We start from the raw sequence: 8721 nt of genomic DNA on the forward strand, positions 1-8721 counted from the left end.
GGTAACTCCTGCTTATTTAAAGAGGTGACAGCTTAAAAAAAGCAGTAAAATAAAAGCACAGTGCCATATCCTGACACTCGACACACGTCAAAACACTGCAGGTGTGTGGGTTCATGTAGAAAGCGAACCTCCGCTGTGCACTAATCTCGCTGACATGTTGAACGTAATTGAAAAGTGGCAGACTTCCAGAGCAGTTAGCCTCTTTGAGTGGGAAATGCTGAGTTTGTTGGTGACGTGTTTGACCAATTTTTAATTTCCAGAGAATGAACGTCAGGAGGTTTTTGCTGCCTGTCTTCTGCAATTTCACCTTTTTACACAACTTCTAAATAGACTTTTAAACTCAAAAAGCTTGTCGTCATGATTGTCAGCATATGCAGTTTTGAATGGGTCGTGTTTCTGGAATGCCAACATGATTTACATCTGCAAAATATAAAGACATGTGAGCTCACAAGATATTATATTCAGGCTAGAAAATACTATGGAGTAGTGAGAGTGCCAAATTACAAAAATAAATCAATAAAAGATTTATTTATTTATTTATTTTTTAAAAGTGGAAATAAAAAGAAGAGTAAATAAATCAATAGAATAATAAAAAATAAAAGTTGAAATAAAAGTAGAATAAATATAATAAATTAAATGTTGCTTTAAGAGCAAATAAATTAAAAAGATTAAAAAAAACAACTTAAAAAATAATTTTAAAATAAAAAAGTAAAAAAAAATTAAAAAAAACAAATGTAGAAAATGATATTAAATGAATTATTATAATATTTTTTCTTCTTTTTATTTCCACTTTTTAAAAATTCTTTTATTGATTTATTTATTCTTCTATTTTTTCCAGTTTTATTTTTAATTCTTTTATTGATTTATTTTTGTAATTTTTGGCACTCTCACTACTCCATAAAATAATAATAATAATAAAAAAGAATAGAATCCTTCAATATTTCAAAGCCTGTTGCACTCTTTCAATAATTGGCTGAAAGTAACTTCAAGGATGAACAGAGGCCATTTATTTCTTCGCATGTCTGACAGTAACGGTGGAAAACCAAAAGAAAAAGCTGCAAAACATCTTCAGATTCTCAGCTCTAGCATGTGAGGGAAGGTGCAGCCATAAAAACATTTAGTCTGTTTGGCTTTCTCCCCTCGTATTCCTCATGAAATAAAAACGATTTAAGTCACTTCAGCGTTGGCCTCCAGTGGTGGCGGCTGCTGCTTGCCGTGTACTCGGGCCGTAGCGGTGGGCGTCTGCACGTGACACCGACCTGTTGCGTGAGTCGCTGAGTCACGTCAGCGTGCAGCAGCAGGGCACAGTCGTGATTTGATGTGTTTAAACACTTTATTGGTTTGGCCTAATCTTCCAAATCAGACCCAAGTCACAAGCCTTTGCGCACATCGCCACCTCCCGCCGGGACAGGCCTGGCCCTGCTGCAGGCTGCCGCTCCGGCCCACACCCACGGCCCGTATGCTGGCGGACGTGTTGCTGGGCTTCTCCCCACAGACCTTCTGCACACATCGACGTGCACAGAGTTGAAGGAATTAGCAGCAGAACGTGCACATAAAAGCAGCAGAAGTTAAATTAATCTATATGCATGTACAACACAAATATTCAGATGCACAGATAATCACACACACACACACACACATATAATGAAACACACACACATCTCTGGTAAAGTGGTGGGTTGGCACTCTGTGTGAAACACTGGCCAGCCTCTCCGTCCTGGTGTCCAAGCAACCAGAGAGGGCACAAACACACACACACACACAGCAGCAAGAGCAGATATGAGGAGAGTTTCTTTGATGTGCAATTTTACATTATTAGCAGTTTGAGGCCTGACATTTCCAGAAGAACGGGGGAAAGGGCGTGTGCAGCGGCTGTGAGCGAGTCGGTTTTTTCACAGTTCAAAAATCCCAGTTTTTCCGGTGAGACACTTTGAATAGCTGTCAGACTTCACCTGTCTCCCAGGACGGCACTCAGCCGTGAATAAAAGAGAAGTGCGGCTTGACTTTATGCAAGATTCAGAGCGTCACTGTGGAGTCTTTCAAGACTCGAGGCTCGGTGCAGCTCATAAACGGAAACGGCAGACACAAAGCGCGGTGGCATGCTGAGGGCTGAGAAGTAACTTAAATTTAGGTGCTATTTTTAGACTGTGAAAACAATGTGACTCTGTGAATCTGCTCAGTCTGCACTTCTCCTCAGGTTGATACTGAGTTTGAGCTCGTGGTTCGGCTGTGTGACTGTTTTGCTTCATCATTTCCAGCCACAGCAGGCAGACGATTTCATCAAAAAAGCTGTGAAACCCGTCCGTACACGACCTGTTCAGCAGCAAACAAGCAGGGCAGGAGGAGGATGTAAGACACTTGGTCTCTTCTCAAAATTAGTCTTCATTTCATTTACTGATTCTACAGGAAGTTGTTCTTGATTTAAACCCAAATGTTATCAATCTCCTAACTGCCTTTCTTTTCGATTTTCTTCAACTATTTTGCATAAATGGGGCAAAAGTGACCAACAATCATTTCGTGGTGCAATTTAAAGAGATGGTTGCTCATTATCAGGCTTAACTGTGCACCACGTCTGCAATCACATCACCCCTCGTCTACAGTATTTAGCACAACGAGATAAGTTTACAAGTAAAACGTATTTTTTTTTTAACCTAGAAATAAGTCTGTAAATTGATGTCTCTTTAATGACATTTACTGTTTGACTGCATGTAAACATCTTTGCTTCTACAATCAAACTACTGTTGAAGCTACCTCACAGCTCCCTGCTTGACTATACCGCCTTGCAGACAACAACTATAGCCACAAGTTTTATAGTTTCAGGTTGTGTATCCACCCATACACCCATCATCCCATTCTCATGAACCTCTTGAAGGCCTTGAGGGAATTTCTTGAAGTTTAACTTAAACTCAGGGATAAACTGATTTTGTTGGTTAAATCTCGCATCCATTTGATTCTTATGATAAATCACCTGAAGGGCCTTTTATTACATCTGGCACAAACTGAACTGATCAGATTTTGGTGGTCACTGGAGCTCATACAGCATGTTTGTGGTAATATGGCACTGTCTTGACAAATATACGGATACTGTAGTGACTAGTCAGTCGTGGGGTAGCACAACCTGCTTTATCATCTGTTTCACTTGAAATGGGACCATAACGTACAAAATAAACTTCGTGCTGCATTGAAGGAGAACTGAAGCTAGCAACTGAGACCATAAACTTATTAGGAAGGTGTTTACTGAGCTAACAAATCAGGTGAGAAGTAGAGTCGTTTCTCAGAGACTTCTTCACAATCCAAATTCTACTTGAAACCACAGGAGTCGCCCCCTGTTGGATCTCACAAGGAATGCAGGTTTAAGTCTTCTTTGGCTTCACATTTCAGACCCAGAGGCTACGTCCGTGACTGGACTGGTTGGTGGAGGTGTGCAACCACAAGGTGCTAATTCTACTGTATTTTTAATTTTTTAGCTAATGTAGTTGTGTGTAAATTATAGTAAACATAATGAAACAAACAACAATGCTTATGTGGAATACATATGGCAATGCTATGAAGATGCTGCAAACCTTTCATTAATATTTGATGAATTTCTTATTTATTTTTTTGCAAAGATAAATTACAGAAAACTGACTATAAATGACACCAGTGTAATTCTACAACCATACGACACGACAACAGGAGATTCATTAGTTTATTTACTGCTCATTAACTTATTTTACTTCCAAACGAAGGCTGCTGTGCCCCAGTTATTCTCCTGTGCTGTATTTGAATTTTTACATTAAAAAATAAGAAACTGACACCGCTGCTGGGATGCATGCGGCCGCAGCGCTTCATGTTTACTGTTGCCTTGTGTTTTTCTGTTGACACGGTAGTTCTAGCTCAGCACTGCTGGCTGTGTGCTGCCAACGTTTCCAACTGCTTCAGGCTGCGCGCTTGGTTCTCTACCACTTTATTTTTCTCACCCAAAAAAAAAAAAAAAAAAAAGCACTGGAGAGAATTCCCCAGTCACACATCACCCACGTTGGCCCACAGCGGACAGCATTTGTATTCAACATGAGTGTTTTCTAAGTCAGTGAATAAAATCCGAACATGGATAAACGCGGTGAAAGCGCACACCTAATTATGGACACTTCAGGACCTTCACTGTTCATTTTATGAATATTTGAGGCCATCTGTGCCTGGAGCAGGAGTTTATTTCCGGCTGGAGTGTGTATGTTCGTCTCTTTGCTGTGAGATCATTTAGTATCTGTCAAGAAATGTCAATACGAAGAGACTCTTTGACAGTTGGATGATGACTGGAGGATGAGATGTTGCTAAGTAACCGAAAACCTGACAGACTGAGTGATGGCGCTTTCGACTGAACAGTTGGCGTGTGTGGGACGGTTGTACATGCTGTAGTAAGTGTGCATGTGTGAGCTGTGTGAATCTGGTGAACCGGGGCAAACGTTCGAGGCAGGGTCACTGGGTTGAGCCTGTTTATAGTCTGAAGGCTGCAATCAAGAAACTGAAGCAGATGGTTGCTCGGGTCCTTTAACCCCTTTAAGAAAATCCACGACAGCAGTGACTCCAGAGCATATGAGCTATACGATGGCATGTGAAAAACATGGAAGCACACATCACAAGTCAATAACCGTCTGCATAAATCATGAAAGATTGTCGTTGCAGGATCCTGTTTTCCGACATGCTGTCTGGTGCAGTCACAAAGCAGCAGCATCATGAGTCATGTTTGCAGCCACCTGGCAAATCTAAGCCCAATATTCACTCCCGTTAAGCTCTTTTTCTACCAGCTCTTAAGGGAAATGTCTAAGTCTTGAGCTGCCAAATGGTGCGCTGTGTTCAGCAGCTAGTTGCTAACCCTGTGTGTCTGCTGGCTGCTGCTGCTGCTGCTGCTGAGGAGAGTCATCCTGTTTGTTTTTCACCCAGAACAGCAGCCTGCTGCCGCCAAAAACGATGCTGCCAGAGTGGCGAGATCTTTGACTCCAACTGGCCTTCCTGTTTATTATATGATGGGATTGCATATAAATAGCCTCTTCAGGGACATTTCGTTTGTTATGTCTACACAGGAAAAGATTCACAAGTCTTTATTAAAAGCGTGGCGCCTTCATTGTAAATAAATGACGTGAAATAACACACACAAAATGAAAAGAATGTCTTCTGATAACACTCAAGGTGACTCAGCGTTTCTTAGCGTCTGTCTGCTGTCCACATGCCAAGCAGGTAAAGTTTAGATTGAACTGTTCACCAGTACCCAAAGCAACACAAACCAGTGGAGCCCAGTGCATACTTTGTTTTCATGACACCCAATAGCTTACACAAATTAGTGACCTGTTGCTCCTTCCTGTCATTATCACCAGCCAGGATGAGCTCAACACCAAGGAGGAGAGAAACCTGTTAACGTAAAATTACACAGGAAATTAGTTTGTGAAGGAAAGCCAACAGACAGTCCATCTGCACAGGTGTTTTTGAAGCTACGCAGACCGAAGCATGTTCAACTCGGCGATGCATCTCTCCATCGCGCCCTCAGATATAAGTAAAGCACGTGTGATTTATTTAGACAAGCAATCAGAATTTGATGATGTAAAAGTAATGATAACGCTTCTTCTTTTCTTTACCAAAGCGGCAAACATCCCTTCATGCAAACACAACATTCCCACACTAACGTCCTGCCTGCTGCTAAACCGATGCACCGGCTATAACTGACTACACTGCCCTCACTTGGACGCTTCTGTTTTGTCCGAGCGAGACAGTTAGCTCACATAGGAAGTCACAAGGCAGACTTTTCTTGAGATCGCAGCAATTTGTAAAACTACACAGAAAAACGATAGAGGAAATAAAGTTACGTTTCTAATTCTAATAGCTAATATATGACATCTAACATATTACAAAACATAGAATAAACACTTACGGACCATTCTTGTCCAAGGCAAACATCAAGTATCGTCTTAGGCAGTGAGGTCTGAACACGCAGGAACCATGTGCTCTCCATCACGTATTACATACAAAGGACCAAAAGACGGGACTGGACTTTAGCTGTTTTTCCAGCAGAGGGCAGCACACTGATCGACTGAATTAACTGGGTCATTTTTTTGCTAAAGTCTTTCTTTGGATGCTTTAAATTAATTTGGACTCTTTAAAATCCCCTCAAAGCCAGTCCTGTTCAAAAATACATCCGTTTCTTTCAAGTCTTTTGCGAGCAAGTTAAATAAATGCGCATCATGTTTCTCACTGCAGCGTTTTAGTTTGTTTTTTTTTCTGACACAGCTACAAAACACAGCAGCCATTCTGTGTTGTGATTAATGAGCTGCAATCAATGCCTCTGCAGGTTTCTGAGCAACACCTAATCTGACAACCCTTTTAGGCCCTAATTGGAAATTGTAATTGTGCCTCGGCTAACAGGCCTTGTGGGGATGGTATAATTAAGAAACTGCTGGTAATGGAGACCAGTTATGGTTGTGTGGTTGTCTAACCCAGACCTGGTCTAATGCGTCTGACGGCTGGAGGCAGAGATGCACAAAAATCTAAAAAAACAAAAATGACTCGAGGAGAAAAAAAACCTAATCTGCACAGTGGGAAAACGCATCAAATCTGACATCGCTTGTCTGTCTCTGTCTAAAATTAGTTGCCTTTGTGGATTTTTCAGGACAAATCTGACACACTATCAACCGGCTAGAATGCACTTGAGAAATTAAACAACAAAAGACAGAAGGAAGTAAAAGATCCCCGCAGTTGACTTCCCACTGATTGTGTGTAGTGAAAGAGAAGGCCCAGCACGATCCTCATTTTCATATTAATACTATGTGTCATGTACGGCAGCATTGAGCCCGTATTGTGACAAAAATAAAAGAGAAATCCGTTGGTTCATTCAGCCGTTACTCATCACGGCGCAATTAACAGGCAGCAGTGAGGAGTCACGACCATCTGTGACATTAGGACGGATTTAGACAAAGTATTTTAGGAGAGAGGTGAACAAAACGCTCCCTAAAGACACGTGGATGTTCACTCAATCTAAGAACTGTTAACTGGTGCTCAAAGATTTGAAATGGGATCCATTCTTAATTTCAAATTTTTAAAAAACAATGTAAAATGTACTTCTAGACACCACGTGCTTCTTGAGGTTGATGTTTGTTATATATTTCTGTTGAGAAGTCTTCAATCGTACATGATGTGACTTAATGTTGGGACATTTTCCATAGCGCTACAGTCTGGTTCTGGGGTCAGTCCTCCATTAAAACTGCATTCGTTAATTTTTTTCGCCACTTGGGAAAGTAAAACAAGCTGTAAACGCAATGCTGACTTATTATCTTTTAAAAAGTTGTCGCGGAGAATGTGTTAGAACAAACAAACAAACACGCAGACGGAGAACATCAGATCTTTTGGGAGTTGAGTTTGTGTTATTCCAGGTTTCACCACAAGGGGGCATCGTCTTTGCAGTGAGGCGGCTCGGTGTGGCTCGTGGTGATAGACTGTATGTAAAAGATGGCAGCCGTGATGTCATTCATCAGTTTGTGGAAGACGGTTTTGAAGCCTCGACTTTAGCCGACAGCATCTTGACTAAGTGGTGGATGTGATGCTACGCGCACCGTTAGCGAGCTGTCAATCACATGCTTTATTGTCTATATGACCTCTATACGGCCCCACAAACTGGTCAAACTGAGATGAGAGAAGGACTAGTTGCTGCGTTTATTATTTCTGTGCAGGACAAAGTATAACGACAGGCCTCACATCCTGGGCCTGTTCCACAAGTCCTATATTCACTCTTTGTTTTGGTCTCCACCCTCTTCACAAGGAAACATCTCATCGTAAAACGCTCCAAAACTGGACCAAGCTGCTATTTGCTGTGTCTCAAAACAAAACTGATCGCACTGATAAGAATGAACCAAAATGGCTGAATAGCGGATTCTAAACTACGGCAAGAGCAGTGGATCAAAGTTGAAATAACAATTTGGGTCTTTACCAAGTAGATCGCACTATTAAATCCTATCACTATTATATGTCTGTTTAATATTGTATAGTCATTTCTTCTTGTCACGTTTCTTTTGATTTTAGCCTCACTTCCAACTCGTCTCATGTCGTGTTAGTACCCCGTAGCATCACGTTTAAATGCCCTGTAGCATCATTTGTCAACATGGACCTTTGAAAACATCAGAAATAGCTGCCATTAGCTTTTCCAGCAACGAGGAGTTTGACTTGTAACATGTTGAGGTTAATGGTATGATCCAGCAATACCAGCAATTACAATTAGACTTAATGCACACTTGATACCCAAAATAAAACAAAACTAAGTAAAGAAAACAATGGTCCAAAACTGAACCCCACCCAAACATGTATGGCGTTGAATGTTGACGGATGGAGCTAACGCCAGAGGACGAGCTGTGTTCGTCTCTCAGACAAGACAGCAGGAAACGAGAACAGGTTGTTCTTTTGTCGCTTTGTTCCCAGGTCTTAGCAATTTCTTTGAGTGTAGTGTTTTTATTTCTATGTTTTATGAGAAAAATCCCTGAAAAAAACAGAAGCAATACCAATTATCCAGTATGATAAGTGAGAGGAATCCCGTCATCTGCGTGTGAAACCCCCCGAGCAGAGAGTTCACACCTGTTGTCTGGTAATTGTGATCAGTAATTGCAACAATTTGAAAGGGCATAATAATTACTATTATTTTTATATTGTCCGCAGTAGTAATAGTGGTTCTTCTAGTGTTATTAGTTAATCGCACACAGGAGCACA

The sequence above is a fragment of the Stegastes partitus genome, unplaced genomic scaffold (assembly GCF_000690725.1).
Source record: "Stegastes partitus isolate 25-593 unplaced genomic scaffold, Stegastes_partitus-1.0.2 Scaffold168, whole genome shotgun sequence".
NCBI lineage: Eukaryota > Metazoa > Chordata > Actinopteri > Pomacentridae > Stegastes > Stegastes partitus.